General features: G+C 41.2%; 1 pseudogene; it reads right to left on the bottom strand.

Annotated features, from left to right (window-relative positions):
• Positions 1–23535, bottom strand: part of LOC138368055 (uncharacterized PE-PGRS family protein PE_PGRS46-like) — a 52777-nt pseudogene extending 29242 nt beyond the window's left edge.
• Positions 23536–23855: the final 320 nt, after the last annotated feature.

Here is a 23855-nt window from a genome sequence, read left to right as displayed (position 1 = left end):
TGCAACGGTTGCAAGAAAAGGGGGCAGTAATATTGGTATACTCTTGTGTGTTGCACAACCGTGTATCATTATTGTGTGGGCACAGTAATTAACGAGTTGCAGTAGCCGCAACCGTATGTGGGCAGTGCATTTGTGTTGTTGCATGCCATTGTAGTGTGACCTATGTAACACTGGGGTTACTTTGTTTCTTTAAGTTGTGTTGAGGACTTAAGGATTCAGTGAGCTAATAATTGGGGAATTAACTGGATAAGGGGTGCACACTTATTGTTGAGTGAGTGAGGGCTGTTATGAGAGAGAACAGCATTGACCTTGAGTGAGATACGTCTCGGGAGCAATTAATTGTCCGTGTGACAACTAATTGACCACTCTAGCTAATTATGTAATTAGCCTTCTCATCATGAATTCACGTAGTGGGAGAGGATCAGTCAGAATCTGTCAGTATTTGTGTTAACGTAATTTGCTCGAGACTAATTACCTTTCTGGGGTATAGCAATTAGTGGCTCATGTTAATTAGTGGAGTAATTAACGTCTGAGAGCTCAGATGACCCGGTAAAGCGAGGTCATGGAGCTAGCATAAATCGTTGTATTAATCAACTCCTGTCTGAGGACAGTGGATTAGTGGCACATCTTGTTAATTAGGGGTAATTAACTCCTTTCCCGTGAATTCACAGTGTTTGATGAGACCTGCTTAGGCAGTGCGGAGTGAGACGTATTTATGGATGATTAATTATCGATCCTGGTGACAGTTAATTAATGGCTCGGAGTTAATTAGGGTAATTAACACTCACTAGTATTTTTTTGACACAGACTGTTGAGAAGCTACCAAGTTAGGGTAGGCTTAGTTAACGTAACTCAATGGGGATGTAATTAGTGGTCCGTTTGACATTAATTAAGAATTACTCACTGAATACTTGCAAGGAGTCAAGTGTGTTGTAATATGTTGAGTTATTGTTAACAAGAGAGAGACAAGTGTTAATGATTAACGTAGAGTATCATCATGTTGTTGTCTAGTGTGAGACAATTGTTTGTGTTTACCGTAGTACTTTGTTGCTGACTGCTGCGATCAGTCAATTAACGTAATTAATCACTTCAGGCAATTTCTTTTGGTTGTCGTCTGGTGACGAGAGTAGAGTCATCTAGGGATTTGTGGAGCTGTGTCCCAGAATCCCGCCTTGCCTGTCTTTGTTACTGTTTACAGGGCAACTTCTTGTAGGGAGTTGCAAAGAGTGTTCACACTGGGTTGTGATAGGGGGTGGAGTCACTGTTGGACTACCCGCCTAGTTACGTGGGTCTCTCCTGGGGGGCTGGAGGACCCCTAAGCTTGTGATTATAGTAGCTGTCAGGGAAACCGAGACACTATTGATTGCATGCTTGTGTCTTCAGTGGATATCCTCCATTTGTTCAGTTAGTTCATGTTGTCAGCCCGAAGTGTCAGCAAGATGGAGCCTGCTGTCACTTCTCGAGGGGCTGTTGAATAGCTGTGTTGCAAGTGCCACTTGATGTACAATAACGTAACCATTCGCTGTGGTGTAACTTAGTCTGTGATATTTTTCTTTGATTTGCAATATTGCGTCATCAGTGGGCACACCTGTGTTCAGGTTAGTTCAGTATGCAGCCTCACAGCAAGGGTTGCTATTTAGCTGTTTGTTATCGTGCCACTGGATTGACATTAACGTAACGTAAACTCGGTAATGTAGTAGTTAATCTCTTGCTAGTAATAAATTGTTATGTTATAGAAAACAGTCTTTGATGTCAACCCTTCAACCATATTATTCCACCATATTTCTGCATATTATTAAATGTTGATGTGATCTTGATATGACGGCTGTTCTTGGGAATTCGAATTCCAATTCATAGCGCCACATCAAATATAAATATTTAATTGTGAGAACCCGTCGGTTACCCTTTATTAGTTTTAACGTCCTGTTTAACTAGGAGGAGCCAGCGGCCAATTGTGGACAGGTTGTCACCCCTGGTGGTGGAGGCCTGGCGGTTTGCTCCCGCTTTTCCTTTTTCTATTGGACTCATGCTTAACTGCCGTGAGCAGACTTTAAACTTGTAGTCCACCTCCTAAGGGAGGTAGGCGTAGAAAAAAATCTCACATTGACAAATATTAATATTATTATTTTTATTTTTGGTTAATTTTACAGAAATATAAATATATATATATGTCGTACCTAGCAGCCAGAATGCACTTCTCAGCCTACTATGCATGGCCCGATTTGCCTAATAAGCCAAGTTTTCCTGAATTAATATATTTTCTCTAATTTTTTTCTTATGAAATGATAAAGCTACCCATTTCATTATGTATGAGGTCAATTTTTTTTTATTGGAGTTCAAATTAACGTAGATATATGACCGAACCTAACCAACCCTACCTAACCTAACCTAACCAATCTTTATAGGTTAGGTTAGGTAGCCAAAAAAGTTAGGTTAGGTTCGGTTATGTAGGTTAGGTAGTCGAAAAACAATTTATTCCTGAAAACTTGGCTTATTAGGCAAATTGGGCCTTGCATAGTAGGCTGAGAAGTGCGTTCTGGCTACTAGGTACGACACATATATATATATATATAACTGAAAACTCACACCCCAGAAGTGACTCGAACCCATACTGCCAGGAGCAACGCAACTGGTATGTACAGGGACGCCTTAATCCACTTGACCATCACGACCGGACATAAGGAAGTGATAGCCGAAGCTATTTGAACCACTTCCCCGCCGGCACTCGGATGGTAATCTTGGGCATAGCATTTTATCAAATCACCTCATTCTTTGGGGCACACGGGAGGAACACAAATGCAAACAAGCCTGTATGGTCCCCAGGACTATATACAACTGAAAACTCACACCCCAGAAGTGACTCGAACCCATACTGCCAGGAGCAACGCAGCTGGTATGTACAGAACGCCTTAATCCGCTTGACCATCACGACCGGACAGGAGGAAGTGATAGCCGAAGCTATTTGAACCACTTCCCCGCCGGCACTCGGATGGTAATCATGGGCATAGCATTTTATGCCATGCCCATAGCAACCATAGCAACCAGTTGCGTTGCTCCTGGCAGTTTTCAGTTGTATATAGTCCTGGGGACCATTCAGGCTTGTTTGCATATGTATATATATATATATATATATATATATATATATATATATATATATATATATATATATATATATATATATATATATATATATATATATGTCGTACCTAGTAGCCAGAACGCACTTCTCAGCCTACTATGCAAGGCCCGATTTGCCTAATAAGCCAAGTTTTCCTGAATTAATATATTTTCTCTAATTTTTTTCTTATGAAATGATAAAGCTACCCAATTCATTATGTATGAGGATAAATTTATTTTATTCGAGTTAAAATTAACATAGATATATGACCGAACCTAACCAACCCTACCTAACCTAACCTAACCTATCTTTATAGGTTAGGTTAGGTTAGGTAGCAGAAAAAGTTAGGTTAGGTTAGGTTAGGTAGTCGAAAAAACATTAATTCTTGAAAACTTGGCTTATTAGGCAAATCGGGCCTTGCATAGTAGGCTGAGAAGTGCGTTCTGGCTACTAGGTACGACATATATATATATATATATATATATATATATATATATATATATATATATATATATATATATATATATATATATATATATATATATATATATATGTCGTACCTAGTAGCCAGAACGTACTTCTCAGCCTACTATGCAAGCCCCGATTTGCCTAATAAGCCAAGTTTTCATGAACTAATGCTTTTTCGACTACCTAACCTACCTAACCTAACCTAACCTAACATTTTCGGTTACCTAACCTAACCTTACCTATAAAGATAGGTTAAGTTAGGTTAGGTAGGGTTGGTTAGGTTCGGTCATATATCTACGTTAATTTTAACTCCAATAAAAAAAAATTGACCTCATACATAATGAAATGGGTAGCTTTGTCATTTCATAAGAAAAAAATTAGAGCAAATATATTAATTCAGGAAAACTTGGCTTATTAGGCAAATCGGGCCTTGCATAGTAGGCTGAGAAGTGCATTCTGGCTACTAGGTACGACATATATATATATATATATATATATATATATATATATATATATATATATATATATATATATATATATATATATATGTATATATATATATATGTATATATATATATATATATGTATATATATATATATATATATATATATATATATATATATATATATATATATATATATATATATATATATATATATATATATATATATTTATGACAATGTCAGACCACGGAGGAAAAATGAAACAGGAATTTCCTTAAGTACTTTCGTATTTGACTCCTTCTGAAGATGTATTAATATACGAAAGTACTTAAGGAAATTCCTGTTTCATTTTTCCTCCGTGGTCTGACATTGTCACATTTTTAATCACGTGTTTATTTTCGTCATATACACACACACACACATATATATATATATATATATATATATATATATATATATATATATATATATATATATATATATATATATATATATATATATATGTATATATATATATATATATATATATATATATATATATATATATTTATATATATATATATATATATATATATATATATATATATATATATATATATATATAAACAGGTACCCTTCTTGAGCCCAGATGGACACATGTATAAGCAAGTAGATGGGGTCGCCATGGATTCTCCCCTAGGTGTCCTGTTTGCAAACTTCTACATGGGTACCATCGAGCAAAAAGTCTTAGTCGACATAAAAATTGAAACCGGCCATATACTGCAGGTATATTGACGACATTTTTACACAGGTACCTGATGTCAGACATCTGCAGGAGCTGAAGGAGGCATTTGAGCAGAATTCTCTGTTGCATTTCACTTACGAGATGGAGAAGGATGGGAAGCAGCCCTTTCTAGATGCAACAGTCATGGAAAGGAGCGGAGGTTTCCACACTGCAGTCTACACTAAGGAAACAAACATAGGAATGTGCCTGAATGCCAACAGTGACTGCCCGGACAGGTACAAGAGGAGTGTTGTTAACGCTTATGTCGACCGTGCTCTCAGCCACAGCTCAGAATGGAAGCAAGTCGACGAAGAACTCTGTAGGGTAAGGCAGGTCCTAGTCAACAACGGCTTCTCCAATGGTTTCGTGGAAGACATCATAAGAAGGAAAGTGAAACGCCATGCAACCTCTGAAGAGACAACTAACACAACACCTATACCCCCTATTAGACTATTTTACAGGAACTTCTTTTCCACAGCCCATAAAACGGAGGAAAGGATCCTGAAAGATATTGTCAGTAGAAACGTTATCCCTACAGACAAAAATCAGAAGATACAACTGACGATTTATTATAAAACCAGAAAAACGGCCAGCCTACTCATGAGAAACTCTCCAGACACAAAGCAGAACGCTTTAAAAGAGACCAACGTCGTCTATGCCTTCAAATGCCCTCTTGGGGATTGTAAGCCTCAAAAAAACCAGTATATAGGCAAGACAACAACATCTCTTTCCAGGCGTTTAACGATGCATAAGCAACAGGGCTCCATTAAGGAACATATAATCTCTTCCCACAAACAAACCATCACCAGAGAAATCTTAACAAACAACACAGAAATCATCGATAGATACAGCGATAGCAGGCGGCTCGACGTCTGTGAGGCACTACACATCAAGAAGTCAACACCAGCAATCAACAACCAATTAATGCACAACTATATTCTACCCACTTCAAGACTCCGCTCCAATATAGAAGCATCAAGAAATATGGGCCAATAAAAATAGGCCTTCTGCAGTCACCTACTTTTAATACCTGTTTGTATTTCTTTGTTTCGTGTTCTGTCTTGTGTTAAAAGTTAATTTTCACCAAAACTATTGTAACATGTCACTTCACCCAAATGAAGGTATAAAAACTCGAAAGATGTTTACGCTCTATTCAGTTAAAAGTTGTGTGTGTTTGTGTAAACTAAAGTCTTTTAAAATGTAATAAGTTTTACGAAACGCGCTCAAGTGTCGCGTCAGACTAGAAATAAAAATGAATTTGGGAGAATTGACCTTTGAATTACCATCAACAGTGAAAAGAAACGTAAGAAAGATCGAGAAAATTCGTGTTAGAATTATTAACCTTACTTTTTCGGTTATATTTAACAATATATATATATATATATATATATATATATATATATATATATATATATATATATATATATATATATATATATATATATATATATATATATATATGTCGTACCTAGTAGCCAGAATGCACTTCTCAGCCTACTATGCAAGGCCCGATTTGCCTAATAAGCCAAGTTTTCCAGAATTAATATATTTTCTGAAATTTTTTTCTTATGAAATGATAAAACTACCCATTTCATTATGTATGAGGTCAATTTTTTTTATTGGAGTTAAAATTAACCTAGATATATGACCGAACCTAACCAACCCTACCTAACCTAACCTAACCTATCTTTATAGGTTAGGTTAGGTTAGGTAGCCGAAAAATTTAGGTTAGGTTAGGTTAGGTAGGTTAGGTAGTCGAAAATCAATTAATTCATGAAAACTTGGCTTATTAGGCAAATCGGGCCTCTAATAGTAGGCTGAGAAGTGAGTTCTGGCTACTAGGTACGACATATATATATATATATATATATATATATATATATATATATATATATATATATATATATATATATATATATATATATATATATATATATATATATATATATGTGTGTGTGTGTGTATATCACGAAAATAAACACGTGATTAAGAATGTGACAATGTCAGATTCCTTCTGAAGATGTATTTAATATACGAAAGTACTTAAGGAAATTCCTGTTTCATTTTCCTCCGTGGTCTGACATTGTCATATATATATATATATATATATATATATATATATATATATATATATATATATATATATATATATATATATATATATATATGTCGTACCTAGTAGCCAGAACTCACGTTTTGGCCTACTATTCAAGGCCCGATTTGCCTAATAAGCCAAGTTTTCCTGAATTAATATATTTTTTCTAATTTTTTCTTATGAAATGATAAAGCTACCCATTTCATTATGTATGAGGTCATTTTTTTTATTGGAGTTAAAATTAACGTAGATATATGACCGAACCTAACCAACCCTACCTAACCTAACCTAACCTATCTTTATAGGTTAGGTTTGGTTAGGTAGCCGAAAAAGTTAGGTTAGGTTAGGTTAGGTAGGTTAGGTAGTCGAAAAACAATTAATTCATGAAAACTTGGCTTATTAAGCAAATCGGGCCTTGCATAGTAGGCTGAGAAGTGCGTTCTGGCTATTAGGTACGACATATATATATATATATATATATATATATATATATATATATATATATATATATATATATATATATATGTCGTACCTAGTAGCCAGAACGCACTTCTCAGCCTACTATGCAAGGCCCGATTTGCCTAATAAGCAAAGTTTTCATAAATTAATGCTTTTTCGACTACCTAACCTACCTAACCAAACTTAACCTAACTTTTCCGGCTACCTAACCTAACCTAACCTATAAAGATAGGTTAGGTTAGGTTAGGTAGGGTTGGTTAGGTTCGGTCATATATCTACATTAATTTTAACTCCAATCAAGTAAAATTGACCTCATACATAATGAAATGGGTAGCTTTATCATTTCATAAGAAAAAAATAGAGAAAATATATTAATTCAGGAAAACTTGGCTTAATAGGCAAATCGGGCCTTGCATAGTAGGCTGAGAAGTGCATTCTGGCTACTAGGTACGACATATATATACATATATATATATATATATATATATATATATATATATATATATATATATATATATATATATATATGGGAAGAGATCATCTCTTCCCACAACCAAACCATCGCCAGAGAAATCCTAGTAAACAACACAGAAATCATCGATAGATACAGCGATAGCAGGCGGCTTGACGTTTGCGAGGCACTACACATCAAGAAGTCAACACCAGCAATCAACAGCCAATTATTGCTCAACTATATTCTACCCACCTCAAGACTCCGCTCCAATATAGAAGCATCAAGAAATATGGACCAATAGGCTTTCTACAAACACTTCTATTCAATATCCATTGTTTCGTGTTCTGTCTTGTGTTGATGAAATTAATTCCCTATTAATACCACCTCTTGTTCTGTCTTGTGTTGATGAAATTAATACCCTATTAATGCCACCTCTCCCCATCCACCTCACTCAAATGTAGATATAAAATCGGAGATGCGTAAGTTCTATTCAGTTGTGTATTTGTAAACTAAAGTCTTTGAAAATGTAATAAGTTTTACGAAACGCGCTCGTGTCGCGTCAGACTAGAAATAAAAATGAATTTTGGAGAATTGATTTTTGATTTACCTCCAACAGTGAAAAGAAATATACGAAAGATTGAGAAAATTTGTGTTAGAATTATTAATCTTACTTTTTCGGTCATATTTAATAATATATATATATATATATATATATATATATATATATATATATATATATATATATATATATATATATATATATAAATATATATATATATATATATATATATATATATATGCAGAAAATCCACAGAGAAATAAGAAAGTAAGTGAACGTTTCGGCCTGTTAAAGCCATTGTCAACACAAGACTGATTCACAAGAAAACTCACGCAACTGGTATGTACAGGACGCCTTAATCTACTTGACCATTACCACTGGACAAAAACTGATGGTAGCCGACGCTATTTAGCCCATCAGCCCGCCGGCACTCTGATGGTAATCTTGGGCATTGCATTTTATAAAATAAAATGTCTTTTATTTATTAAAAATAAAAATTATTTATTAAAAAATAAAATGCTATGCCCAAGATTACCATCAGAGTGCCGACGGGCTGATGGGCTAAATAGCTTCGGCTACCATCAGTTTTTGTCAGTGGTAATGGTCAAGTGAATTAAGATGTCCTGTACATACCAGTTGTGTTGCTCCTGGCAGTATGGGTTCGAGTCACTTCTGGGTTGTGAGTTTTCAGTTATATATATATATATATATATATATATATATATATATATATATATATATATATATATATATATATATATATGTCGTACCTAGTAGCCAGAATGCACTTCTCAGTCTACTATGCAAGGCCCGATTTTCCTAATAAGCCAAGTTTTCATGAATTAATTGTTTTCGACTACCTAACCTACCTAACCTAACCTAACCTAACTTTTTCGGCTACCTAACCTAACCGAACCTATAAAGATAGGTTAGGTTAGGTTAGGTAGGGTTGATTAGGTTCGGTCATATATCTACGTTAATTTTAACTCTAATAAAAAAAATTGACCTCATACATAATGAAATCTGTAGCTTTATCATTTCATAAGAAAAAAATTAGAAAAAAATATATTAATTCAGGAAAACTTGGCTTATTAGGCAAATCGGGCCTAGCATAGTAGGCTGAAAAGTGCGTTCAGGCTACTAGGTACGACATATATATATATATATATATATATATATATATATATATATATATATATATATATATATATATATATATATATAATATATATAATATAATATAATATAATATAATATAATATAGTAGCTGAAGTATGTTGACCAGACCACACACTAGAAGGTGAAGGGACGACGTCGTTTCGGTCCTTCCTGGACCATTCTCAAGTCGATATATAAATAATATATATATATATATATATAATATATATATATATATATATATATATATATATATATATATATATATATATATATATATATATATATATATATATATATATGTTATATGGGGGGAGGCGCATGGGTCAATAGGGGTTCTGTAATTTATTAATACCTATGTAGTCATGTTGGGTGGGAGAGTGGGCGCTGCGTCTTGGTGTTGATGAAGGTAAAATGTACTGTATATTAATTTAAATGTATGTTTTTCATATTAAACAAAAATTATTTATTAAATCTATATATGTTATTTAAATCAATAAAATTACTTGCATCTTTCGCCAAGACACACAAAGGGTTGTGAATAAGTTTTGAAGACAACGACAAGTACACAACAGTTTGTGAAGACAACGACAAGTACATAACACTGTGTGAAGACAACGACAAGTGCATAACACTTTGTGAAGACAACGACAAGTACATAACACTTTGTGAAGACAACGACCAACACAAAACAAGGTGTAAAGACAACGAAAAGTGCAAAGAAAATGAGTTGAAAGCAACGAGTAGAGAACCAGAGTCAAAGACAACGACAAGTACGACACACATTATGAACAACAACAACAACAACAACAAGTGTTGAACAAACTGTGACGACACCGACACGAGCACAAGCGGGCAACACCTTCACGAGTGTGGCAACATTATAGCTCTCATATATCATAGTTGCAACACAAATATTGTAAAGTTGACAACAGAAAGTTTATATACACAGAGACATCACACCGACGTGATATATGCCAACGAGAAAATTAACTGGAGCTTAGGTTAGGGCTCGCGTTGTTTTTTTCAGTAAGAACATTGAAATAACTGTCTCTCAGGACCAGGTGTGAAATAACCACTTTATAAAGCCCTTGAATATGTTAATTTCTCTCTAAATACTTAATTGAATCTTAATTTTTTTTACCCCATTAACGTAGCTTGGGCTAGATAACAGCCCCATGAATAATGGACATGATCGCCTGACCTTTCACCTTAACCTCAACATAGGCATTAAAGGTCACCTCTTATACCAGTCTGTTATATCCACTGCTGAATTACGCCCATTCGTACACTCACTCACTTGACAGAAAGTGAGAGAGATCAGTCGTTTGAGGTGTTGAGACTTAAAAGAATTTCTTCAAGTACATATTTGGTTTAGATTATTGGATGTAGCAGTAATTTGAAGATGTGTTGAAAGACACCAAAGTGATCAAATATTTCATGTTTCGTTTTCCTTTTTGGTTATACATTTTCACATTATTCATCTTTTTTTTGTGATCTAAGCATACTCACACACACACACACACACACACACACACACACACACACACACACACACACACACACACACACACACACACACACACACACAACCACAAACACAAACACACACACAGTGTTGAATGATAAAGATAGTGTTTGCAAACGAGAGCACAAAGGAGAAGATCCTATCAAGGAAGAGCTCCCTGAAAAACGTGGGAAAATTAAAAAATGTATTCCTCCAGAGAGACATGACAAGGGAGGAGAGAGCCATGGCGGCAGAAGCAAGGAAGAGGCGCAGGGCGAGAGGGGAAAACCAGGAAGTCACAGCTCCCAACACAACACCCCCAGAGGCGAGGGGGGAACCCACAACCAGCTACCCAGTAACGCCAGAAGGGAGGACAACCCCGCCTCCCTCCTCTGCATAGAAAACCCCCCTACCCCAAACCCTCCCTACCCCCACTCAAATGTTCAGCCAAATCTCCCTCCCCCCACACCCAATCCCCACCCTTCTACCCCTCCCCTCCTCCCGAGTCCTCCCTCCCCCCCTTTCCTTCCCGTCCTCCCTCCCCTTTCACCCCATACCCTCCCTGTCCCTCCCCCTTCACCGGATCCCCCGCCCCTCATCCCAGTATCCTCTGAGACCCTGTTATCCACCTCACAGGTCCTCACACCCATGGAACAGCCTCCCCCACCAGCAGAACACTCACCAAGGAGGCGATTTGAGAAGGGACAGAAGAAAGTGAGCCTCAAAGCGATGTACACTAACATAGATGGAATTACAAATAAAGCAAATGAGCTTGGAGAACGGGTACTAGAGGAAAACCCAGACATAATAGCCCTCACAGAAACAAAGATCACGAAAACGATAACAAACGCAGTGTTCCCACAGGACTATTATGTTATGAGGAAAGAGAGGGAAGGAAGAGGTGGGGGTAGTGTAGCTCTGCTGGTAAGAAAAAACTGGGATTTTGAGGAGATGGATATTCAGGGCTGTGAAGGTTTCAGTGACTACATAGCAGGTACTGTAACAAATGGAGGGAAAAAAATATAGTCGTAGTCATATATAATCCACCACCAAATGACAGAAGATCTAGACAGGAATATAATAGAAACAACATGGCCACCATTAACATAATAGAAAGAGCAGCTTCTGTTGCTAGCAGGAATGGATCTGGACTACTAATTAAGACTTCAACCATGGGAAGATAGATTGGAAGAACAGAGACCCGCATGGAGGACCAGAAACATGGAGAGCTAAGCTGGTGGACGTGGCAACAAGAAACTTTCTAAGCCAGCACATCACAGAACCAACAAGAATGAGAGGAGAAGATGAACCAGCAATGCTTGATTTGATATTTACCCTAAATGAGTGGGATATAAGAGAAGTTAAGATGGAAGCGCCCTTGGGAATGAGTGACCACTGTGTATTGAACTTTGAGTACCTGGTAGAGCTAGGACTTATCTCCCCCCAAAAAAGAACTAGGAATCAAAAGGCTGGCATACCGAAAGGGAAATTATGAACAGATGAGAAATTTCCTAAGTGAAATACCTTGGGACACACACCTCAGAGATAAGTCCGTACAGGGTATGATGGACTATGTTACCCAAAAGTGTCAGGAGGCAGTAAACAGGTTCATCCCGGCCCAAAGGGAAAAATCTGAGAAGCAACAGAAGAATCCATGGTATAATAGGGCATGTATAGAAGCGAAGAAACTGAACAAAAGGGCGTGGAGGAACTTCCGGAATAACAGAACACCAGAAAGCAGAGAGAGATACCAGAGAACCAGGAATGAGTACGTCAGGGTGAGAAGAGAAGCAGAGAAAAGTTTTGAAAATGATATAGCAAACAAAGCCAAGACCGAACCAAAGCTACTCCACAGTCACATCAGAAGGAAAACAACAGTGAAAGAACAGGTATTGAAACTTAGAACAGGCGAGGACAGGTATACAGAGAATGACAGAGAGGTGTGTGAAGAACTCAACAAGAGGTTCCAGGAGGTCTTCACAATAGAACAAGGTGTGGTCACTGTGCTAGGAGAAAGGGAGGTAAACCAGGCGGCCTTGGAAGAGTGCGAAATTACGAGAGTGGAGGTCAAGAGACACCTGCTGGATCTGGATGTTAGAAAGGCTCTTGGTCCAGATGGGTTCTCACCATGGATACTGAAAGAGTGTGCAGAGGCACTTTGCTTACCACTCTCCATAGTGTATAGTAAGTCACTAGAGACGGAGACCTACCAGAAATATGGAAGACGGCGAATGTGGTCCCAATATACAAAAAGGGCGACAGGCAAGAGGCACTGAACTACAGGCCAGTGTCCTTGACTTGTATACCATGGAAGGTGATGGAGAAGATCGTGAGAAAAAACCTGGTAACACATCTGGAGAGAAGGGACTTCGTGACAAATCACCAACATGGGTTCAGGAAGGGTAAATCTTGCCTTACAGGCTTGATAGAATTCTACGATCAGGTGACAAAGATTATGCAAGAAAGAGAGGGCTGGGCGGACTGCATTTTCTTGGATTGTCGGAAAGCCTTTGACACAGTACCGCATAAGAGGCTGGTGCATAAGCTGGAGAGTCAGGCAGGTGTAGCTGGTAAGGTGCTCCAGTGGATAAGGGAGTATCTAAGCAATAGGAAGCAGAGAGTTACGGTGAGGGGTGAGACGTCCGATTGGCGTGAAGTCACCAGTGGAGTCCCACAGGGCTCTGTACTCGGTCCTATCTTGTTTCTGATATATGTAAATGATCTCCAAGAGGGTATCGATTCATTTCTCTCAATGTTTGCGGACGATGCTAAAATTATGAGAAGGATTAAAACAGAAGAGAACTGTTTGAGGCTTCAAGAAGACCTAGACAAGCTGAAGGAATGGTCGAACAAATGGTTGTTAGAGTTTAACCCAACCAAATGTAATGTAATGAAGATAGGTGTAGGGAGCAGGAGGCCAGATACAAGGTATCATCTGGGAGAGGAAATTCTTCAGGAGTCAGAGAAGGAAAAAGACTTGGGGGTTGATATCACGCCAGACCTGTCTCCTGCAGCACATATCAAGCGGATAACATCAGCGGCATATGCCAGGCTGGCCAACATACGAACGGCATTCAGAAACTTGTGTAAAGAATCATTCAGAACTCTGTATACCACATATGTCAGGCCAATCCTGGAGTATGCAGCCCCAGCATGGAGTCCATATCAAGTCAAGGATAAGACTAAACTGGAAAAGGTTCAAAGGTTTGCCACCAGACTAGTACCCGAGCTGAGAGGTATGAGCTACGAGGAGAGACTACGGGAATTAAACCTCACTTCGCTGGAAGACAGAAGAGTTAGGGGGGACATGATCACCGCATTCAAGATTCTGAAGGGAATTGATAGGGTAGATAAAGACAGTCTATTTAACACAAGGGGAACACGCACAAGGGGACACAGGTGGAAACTGAGTGCCCAAATGAGCCACAGAGATATTAGAAAGAACTTTTTTAGTGTCAGAGTGGTTAACAAATGGAATGCATTAGGAAGTGATGTGGTGGAGGCTGACTCCATACACAGTTTCAAGTGTAGATATGATAGAGCCCGATAGGCTCAGGAATCTGTACACCTGTTGATTGACGGTTGAGAGGCGGGACCAAAGAGCCAGAGCTCAACCCCCGCAAACACAACTAGGTGAGTACACACACACACACACACACACACACACACACACACACACACACACACACACACTCACACACACACACACATATGTGTATGTAATCTCTGTGTAAATGATCTAGTTAAGTATTCAGAGCAGGAAGCTACGTTAATAGGGTAAAAAAATTAAGATTCAATCAAGTATTCAGAGAGAAGCACCTATTGGAGCTGGACGTGAGAAAAGCTGTTGGGTCGGACGGAATCTCACCATGGGTATTGAAAGAGTGTGCAGGAGCACTTTGTTTGCCACTCTCCATAGTGTATAGTAGGTCACTGGAAACGGAAGACCTACCGAAAATATGGAAGACGGCTAATGTAGTCCCAATATACAAAAAGGGCGACAGACAAGAGACACTAAACTACAGGGCAGTGTCCTTAACTTGTATACCATGCAAGGTGATGGAGAAGATCGTGAGAAAAAACCTTGTAACACATCTGGAGAGTCGAGACTTCGTGACAACCCATCAACATGGGTTCAGGGAGGGTAAATCTGGCCTAACAGGCTTAATAGAATTCTACAATCAAGTGACAAAGATTAAGCAAGAAAGAGAAGGATGGGCGGACTGCATATAAGCTGGAGAAACAGGCAGGAGTAACTGGTAGGGCGCTCCAGTGGATAAGGGAGTACCTAAGCAATAAGAAGCAGAGAGTTACAGTGATGGGTGAGACCTCAGATTGGCGTGAAGTCACCAGTGGAGTCCCACAGGGCTCTGTACTTGGACCTATCCTGTTTCTGATATACGTAAATGATCTCCCGGAGGGAGGGTATAGACTCATTCCTCTCAATGTTTGCTGACGACGCCAAAATTATGAGAAGGAATAAGACAGAGGAGAACAGCTTGAGGCTTCAAGAAGACCTGGAAAAGCTGCAGGAATGGTCGAACAAATGGTTGTTAGAGTTTAACCCAAGCAAATGTAATGTAATAAAGATAGGGGTAGGAAGCAGGAGGCCAGATACAAGGTATCATTTGGGAGACGAAAAAATTCAAGAGTCAGAGAGAGAGAAAGACCTGTGGGTTGATATCACGCCACACCTATCCCCTGAAGCTCATATCAAGAGGATAACATCAGCGGCATATGCCAGGTTGGCTAACATAAGAACGGCATTTAGAAACCTGTAAGGAATCTTTAAGAACATTATATACCACATATGTCAGACCAATCCTGGATTATGCGGCTCCAGCATGAAGTCCATATCTAGACAAGCATAAGACTAAACTAGAAATGATTCAAAGGTTTGCCACCAGACTAGTACTCGAGCTGAGAGGTATGAGCTACGAGGAGAGACTACGGGAATTAAACCTCACTTCGTTGGTAGACAGAAGAGTTCGGGGGGACATGATCACCACATTCAAGATTCTCAAGGGAATCGACAGGGTAGATAAAGACAGGTTATTTAACACAAGGGGCACATGCACTAGGGGACACAGGTGGAAACTGAGTGCCCAAATGAGCCTCACAAATATTAGAAAGAACTTTTTTAGTGTCAGAGTGGTTGACAAATGGAATGCATTAGGAAGTGATGTGGTGGAGGCTGACTCCATGTTTCATGTGTAGATATGATAGAGCACAATAGGCTCAGGAACCTGTACACCTGTTGATTGACGGTTGACAGGCGGGACCAAAGAGCCAGAGCTCAACCCCTGCAAACACAACTAGGTGAGTACACACACACACACACACACACACACACACACACACACACACACACACACACACACACACACACACACACACACACACACCAATCCTGGAGTATGCGGCCCCAGCATGGAGCCCGTACCTTGTCAAGCACAAGAAGAAGCTCGAAAAAGTCCAAAGGTATGCCACTAGACTAGTCCCAGAACTAAGAGGCATGAGTTACGAGGAAAGGCTGCGGGAAATGCACCTTACGACATTGGAAGACAGAAGAGTATGGGGAGACATGATCACAACCTACAAAATCCTCATAGGAATCGACCGGGTAAACAAGGATTAACTATTCAACACTGGTGGGACGCGAACAAGGGGACACAGGTGGAAACTGAGTACCCAGATGAGCCACAGAGACGTTAGAAGGAACTTTTTCAGTGTCAGAGTAGTTAACGGATGGAATGCATTAGGCAGTGATGTGGTGGAGGCTGACTCCATACACAGTTTTAAATGTAGATATGATAGAGCCCAATAGGCTCAGGATTCTGTACGCCAGTTGATTGACAGTCGAGAGGCGGGACCAAAGAGCCAAAGCTCAACCCCCGCAAGCACAAATAGGTGAGTACAAGTGTGAACTGGCAAGAAAGCCAGCAAAAAGCAAGTGAACTGGCAGAAAGGGCACAAGAAGAAAACCCTGATGTAATAGGACTCACGGAAACAAAATTGTCAGGAGTCATAACAGATGCTGTGTTTCCAAAGGACTACTATACAGTAAGGAAAGAGAGGGAAGGGAGAGGAGGTGGAGGAGTGACCCTGCTGATAAGGAAGGACTGGAGTTTTGATGAGATGGAAATTCCGGGCTGTGACGGATTAAGAGATTACATAACAGGAACTATAATAATAATAGTGGCAGTCATTTAGAACCCTCCCCAAAATGGCAGAAGACCTAGATAAGTGTTTGATAGGAACAACATGGCAACCATTAATATAATAGAGAGAACAGCTTCAGTTGCCTGCAGGAATGGCTCAAGACTCTTAACCATGGGCTTAACCATGGAAAAATAGACTGGGAAAATGGGGATCCACATGGTGGTGCAGATACGTGGAGAGCTAAACTCTTGGAAGTGGCAACAAGGAACTTTCTGAGCCAGCATGTCAAGGAACCCACAGGAGTAAAAGGCAATGATGAACCAGCTAGACTTGATATTCACACTGAATGAGTCAGAAATAAAGGAAGTCAAAGTTGAAGCCCCCATAGGAATGAGTGACCACAGTGTACTGACTTTTGAGTACTTGGTGGAGGTAGGGATAACCTATCCAAGGATGGGATTGAAGGGAAAAAGACTAAATTACCGGAGTGGAAAATATGACGTGATGAGGAACTTCCTCAGAGGAATACCATGGGAAACAAAACTTAGAGACAAGAATGTGCAGGTCATGATGGATTTTGTCACCCAGAAGTACCAGGAAGCTGCAGACAGGTTTATTCCCGCCCAAAAGGAGAAAAACGAAAAACAAAAGAAAAACCAATGGTTCAACCAGGAATGCAAGGTAGCGAAGCAACTGAGTAAAAGAACATGGAGAAACTACAGAAATAACAGAACACCGGAGAGCAGGGAGAGATACCAGAGGGCCAGAAATGAGTACCTCAGAGTGAGGAGGGAAGCAGAGAGACAGTTTGAAAATGACATAGCGAGTAAAGCCAAGACCCAACCAAAGTTGCTACACAGACACATCAGGAGGAAAACAGCAGTGAAGGAACAAGTGATGAAACTGTGAAAAGGGGAGAACAGATACACAGAGAATGACAAGGAGGTGTGTGAAGAACTCAACAAGAGATTCCAGGAGGTCTTCACAATAGGAAAAGGATAAGCCCTTGTATTAAATGAGAAGGAGGCAAACTAAGCAACCTTGGAGGGAATTGACATCACCAGTGATGAGGTCAAAAGGTGTCTGCTGGAGCTGGATGTGACAAAGGCTGTTGGGCCTGATAGAATCTCACCATGGATACTATAGGGAGGTGCAGAAGCACTAAGTGTGCCACTCTCTATGGTGTATAATAGGTCACTGGAAGCAGGAGACTTACCAGAAAGTTGGAAGACAGCTAACGTGGTCCCAATATACAAGAAGGGTGACAGGCAAGAGGCACTTAACTACAGGCCAGTTTCCCTAACTTGTATACCATGCAAGGTGATGGAGAAGATCGTGAGGAAAAGTCTCGTAGAGCACCTGGAGGGAAATAACTTTGTAACGCACCACCAACATGGGTTCAGGGATAGTAAATCGTGCCCCACAGGTTTAATAGAATTTTATGACCAGGCAACAAAAATTAGGCAGGAAAGAGATGGGTGGGCAGACTGCATTTTCCTGGACTGCCAGAAAGCTTTTGATACAGTACCCCATAAAAGGCTGTTAAAAATGTTAGAGCAACAGGCAGGAGTAAAAGGGAAGGTGCTCCAGTGGATAAGGGAGTACTTAAGCAACAGGAAACACCGAGTAACGGTGAGGGGGGAGACATCAGAGTGGCGAGATGTCACAAGCGGAGTCCCACAGGGCTCAGTACTTGGACCCATCCTGTTTCTAATATATGTAAACGATTTTCCGGAGGGCATACACTTGTTCCTCTCAATGTTTGTTGATGATGCAAAAATTATAAGAATCAAGACGGATGAAGATAGACAGAGATTACAGGATGACCTGGACAAACTGGAGGAATGGTCTAGAAAATGGCTGCTAAAGTTCAACTCAGGTATGTGTAAGGTAATAAAATTAGGCGAAGGGAGCATGAGGCTGAACACAAGGTATCGTCTGGGAGGTAAAATCCTGCAGGAGTCAAATAGAGAGAAAGATCTGGGGGTTGATATCACACCGAACCTGTCCCCAGAGGCCCACATCAAAAGAATATCATCACCGGCATATGCTAGACTGGCCAATATAATAACTACATATAGAAACTTGTTTAAGGAATCGTTCAGGACCCTGTATATCACCTATGAAAGATCAATCCAAGAGTATGCAGCTCCAGCCAGGAGTCCATACCTAGTTAAACACAAGACAAAGTTAGAGAAGATTCATCGCTATGCCACCAGGCTCGTCCCGGAACTGAGAGGAATGAGCTACGAGGAAAGGCTAAAGGAGCTGAACCTCACATCCCTGGAAAACAGAAGAGTAAAGGGAGACATGATAACCACCTACAAAATTCTCAAGGAAATTAATAGGGTGGACAAAGACAAAGTCTTCAGCACGGGTGGGATACGAACAAGGGGACACAGGAGTAACTTAGTTTCTAGATGTGTCACAGAGACGTTAGAAGGATTTTTTTCCGTGTCAGAGTAGTTAAGAATGGGAATGCACTAGGAAGTGATGTGATGGAGGCTGACTCCATACACAGTTTCAAATGTAGATATGATGGAGCCCAGTGGGCTCAGGAATCTGTACACCAGTTGATTGACAGATGAGAGGCGGGACCAAAGAGCCAGAGCTCAAACCCCGCAAGCACAATTAGGTGTACAATTAGGTGAGTACTTGGACACAGCCACCTAGACTCAGCCACTTGGACACAACCACTCGAACACAGCCACTTGGACACAACCACATGGACACAGCCACTTGGACACAGTCACTTGGACACAGCCACTTGGACAAAACCACTTGGACACAACCACTTATAAACAGGCACTTGGACACAACCACTTGGAATCATCAGCTTGGACACAGTCACTTGGGCACAACCATTTGGACACAGGCACTTGGACACAGCCATTTGGACACAGCACCTGGACACAGCCACTTGGACACTGTTACTTGAACACAGCCACATAGACACACCCACTTGGGAACAGCTACTTGGACACAGCCACGTGGACACAGCTACTTGGACACAGCCACTTGGCCACAGCCACTAGGACACAACCAGTTGGACACAGTCATTTGGACACAGGCATTTGACACAGCCACCTGAAACAACCACTTGGACACAGCCACTGGGAAACAACCACTCGGACACAGCCACTTGGACACAGTCACTTGGACACAGTCGCGTGGACACAGTCACTTGGAAAAAGTCACTTGGACACAGTCACTTGGACACAGCCACTTGGATACAACCACTTCGACACAGTCACTTGGACACAGCCAATAGGACACAGCCAATTGGACACAACCACTTGGACACAGCCACTTGGACACAACCACTTATCAACAGGAACTTGGACACAACCACTTGGACACAGCTGCTTGGACACAGTCACTTCAACCCAGCCACACGGACACAGCCACTTTGACATAGCCACTTTGGCAAAACCACTTGGGCACAGGCACTTGGACTCAGCCATTTGGACACAGCCACTTGGATACAGCCTCTTGGACACAGTTACTTGGACACGCCACTTAGACTCAGTCACTTGGAGACAGCCACTTGGACACAACCACTAGGACACAACTACTTGAACACAACCACTTGGACACAGCCTCTTGGACACAACTACTCGGACACAACCACATGGACACAGACACTTGGATACAGCCCCTTGTGCACAACCACTTTGACACAGCTAATTTGACACAGACTACTTGGTCACAGCCACTTTGACACAGGCATTTGGACACAACAAGTTGGACACAGTCACTTGGAAACAACCACTTGGACACAGCTGTTTGGACACAGCCACTTGGACACAGTTCCTTTGACACAGGCATTTGAACACAACTAGTTGGACACAGCCACTTGAACACGACCTCTTAGTCACAACAACTTTGAAACAGCTAATTGGACGCAGCCACTTGTACACAATCATTTGGACACAGCCACATGAAACAACCACTTGGACACAGCCACTTGGACACAGCCACTTGGACTCAGTCACTTGGACACAACCAGTTGGACACAGTCACTTGGAGACAACCACTTGGACACAGCCACTTGGACACAGCAACTTGGACACAGCCACATGGACACAACCACTTGAGAACAGCTACATGGACACAGCCACGTGGACACAGCCACTTGGATACAGCTACTTGGACACAGACACTTGGACACAATCACTTTGACACAGCCACTAGGACAGAAACACTTGGAAACAGCCACTTGGCCACAGTCACTTGGCCACAAACACTTGGAATTAGTCATTTGGACAATGTCACTTGGCCACAGCAAATAGGACACAAACACTTCGACACAGTCACTTGGACATAGTCACTTACACACAGCCACTTGGACACAGTCACTTGGCCACATACACTAGGACACAGCCACTTGGACACAGTCACTTGGCCATAGGCACTAGGACACAAACACTTGAACACAGTCACTTTGACACAGCCACTTGGCGACAGCCACTAGGACACAAACACTTGGACACAACCACTTAGACACAGTCACTTGGCTAGAGCAAATGTTTTTTTCATTGGAAAAAAACCACTTGGCCACAGCCACTAGGACACAAACACTTGGACACAACCACTTAGACACAGTCATTGGAAAAAAGCCACTTGGCCACAGCTACTAGGACACAAACTCTTGGACACAACCACTTGGACACAATCACTTGGACACAGTCACTTGGCTAGAGCAAATGCGACAAAACCACTTGGACACAGTCATATAGACACAGCCACTTGGCTACAGCCACATTGACACAAGCACTTGGACACAACCACTGGGACACAACCACTTGACCACAGCCACTCGAACACAACCTCTTAGACACAGCCTCTTCGCCACAGCCACTAGGACACAAGCACTTGGACACAAACACTCGGCCACCGTCACATAGCCACAGCTGCTGGTACACAAAAAATAGGGCACAACCACTTGGACACAGTAAACTTGGACATAGCTAATTGGCCACAGCCACAAGGACACAAACACATGGACACAACCACTTGGACACAACCACTTATCAACAGGAACTTGGAAACAACTACTTGGAAAAGATGCTTGGACATAGTCAATTGGACCCAGCCACACGGACACAGCCACAATATAGCCACTTTGACATAGCCACTTTGGCAGCACCACTCTGACACAGGCATTTGGACACAGCCATTTCGACACAGCCACTTGGACACAGCTACTTGGACATAGTTACTTGGACATGCCACTTAGACACAGTCACTTGGACACAGCCACTTGGACACAGCCACTAGGGCACAACCACTTGGAAACAACAACTTGAACACTGCCACAATAGGACGCTGCCACAATAGGACGCTGCCACACTTGGGCACAGCCTTTTGGGCGCAACCACTTCGACACAACTACTTGGACACAGCTAATTGGACACAGCCTCTTGGACACAACTACTTGGACACAACCACTTGGACACAGCCACTTGGACACAGCCCCTTGAGCACAAACAGTTTGACACAGCTAATTGGACACAGCCACTTGGTCACAGCCACTTGGAGACAGGCATTTGAACACAGCCATTTGGAAATAACTACTTGGACACTGCAACTTGGACACAGCCACTTGGACACAGTCACTTGGACACAGTCACTTGCACACTGCCACTTCGACACAGTCACTTCGACACAGTCACCTGGACACAGTCACTTAGACACAGGCATTGGGACACAGCCACCTGAAACAACCACTTGGACACAGCCACTTGGACACAACCACATGGACACAGCCACATAGACACAGCCACTTCGACACACAAACACTTATACACAGGCACTTGGACACAGCCATTTGGACATAGCCACTTGGACACAGCCAATTGGACACAGCCACTTGGGCACAGCCTCTTGGACTCAGCCACTTCGACAAAGTCACTTGGACACAACCACTTCGACACAGCCACTTGGACACATCCACTTGGACAAAAGCACTTGATCACAGTCACTTGGGCACAACCACTTGGACTGAGCCACTTGAACACGGTCACATGGACACAACCTGTTGAACACATTCATTTGAACACAACAACTTGGACACAACCACTTGGACACACCCACTTGGACGGAGCCTCTTGGACTTATCCACTTGGACACAGCCACTTGGACACAGTCTCTTGGACGCAGCCACTTGAACACAGTCACTTGGACACACCCACTTGGACGCAGCCTCTTGGACTCATCCACTTGGACATAGCCACTTGGACACAACCACTTGGACACAACCACTTGAACACAGTCACTTGGACACAGCCACGTGGACGCAGCCTCTTGGAGACATTCACTTCGACACAGCAACTTGGACGCTACCATTTGGACACAACCACTTAGACACAGCCACTTGGACCCTGCCAATTGGACAAAGTCACTTTCGATTCCCGCACGAGGCAGAAACAAATGGGCAAAGTTTCTTTCACCCTGAATGCCCCTGTTACCTAGCAGTAAATTTGTACCTGGGAGTTAGTCAGCTGTCACGGGCTGCTTCCTGGGGTGTGTGTGTGTGGTGTAAAAAAAAAGTAGTTAGTAAACAGTTGATTGACAGTTGAGAGGCGGGCCGTAAGAGCAAAGCTCAACCCCCGTAAACACAACTAGGTGAATACAACTAGGTGAATACTTGGTCACAGCCACTTGGA

Source organism: Procambarus clarkii, chromosome 24 (assembly GCF_040958095.1).
Source record: "Procambarus clarkii isolate CNS0578487 chromosome 24, FALCON_Pclarkii_2.0, whole genome shotgun sequence".
Taxonomy (NCBI): domain Eukaryota; kingdom Metazoa; phylum Arthropoda; class Malacostraca; order Decapoda; family Cambaridae; genus Procambarus; species Procambarus clarkii.
The sequence above is the reverse complement of the archived record's forward strand: the minus strand, read 5'-3'. Positions and strand labels throughout refer to the sequence as shown.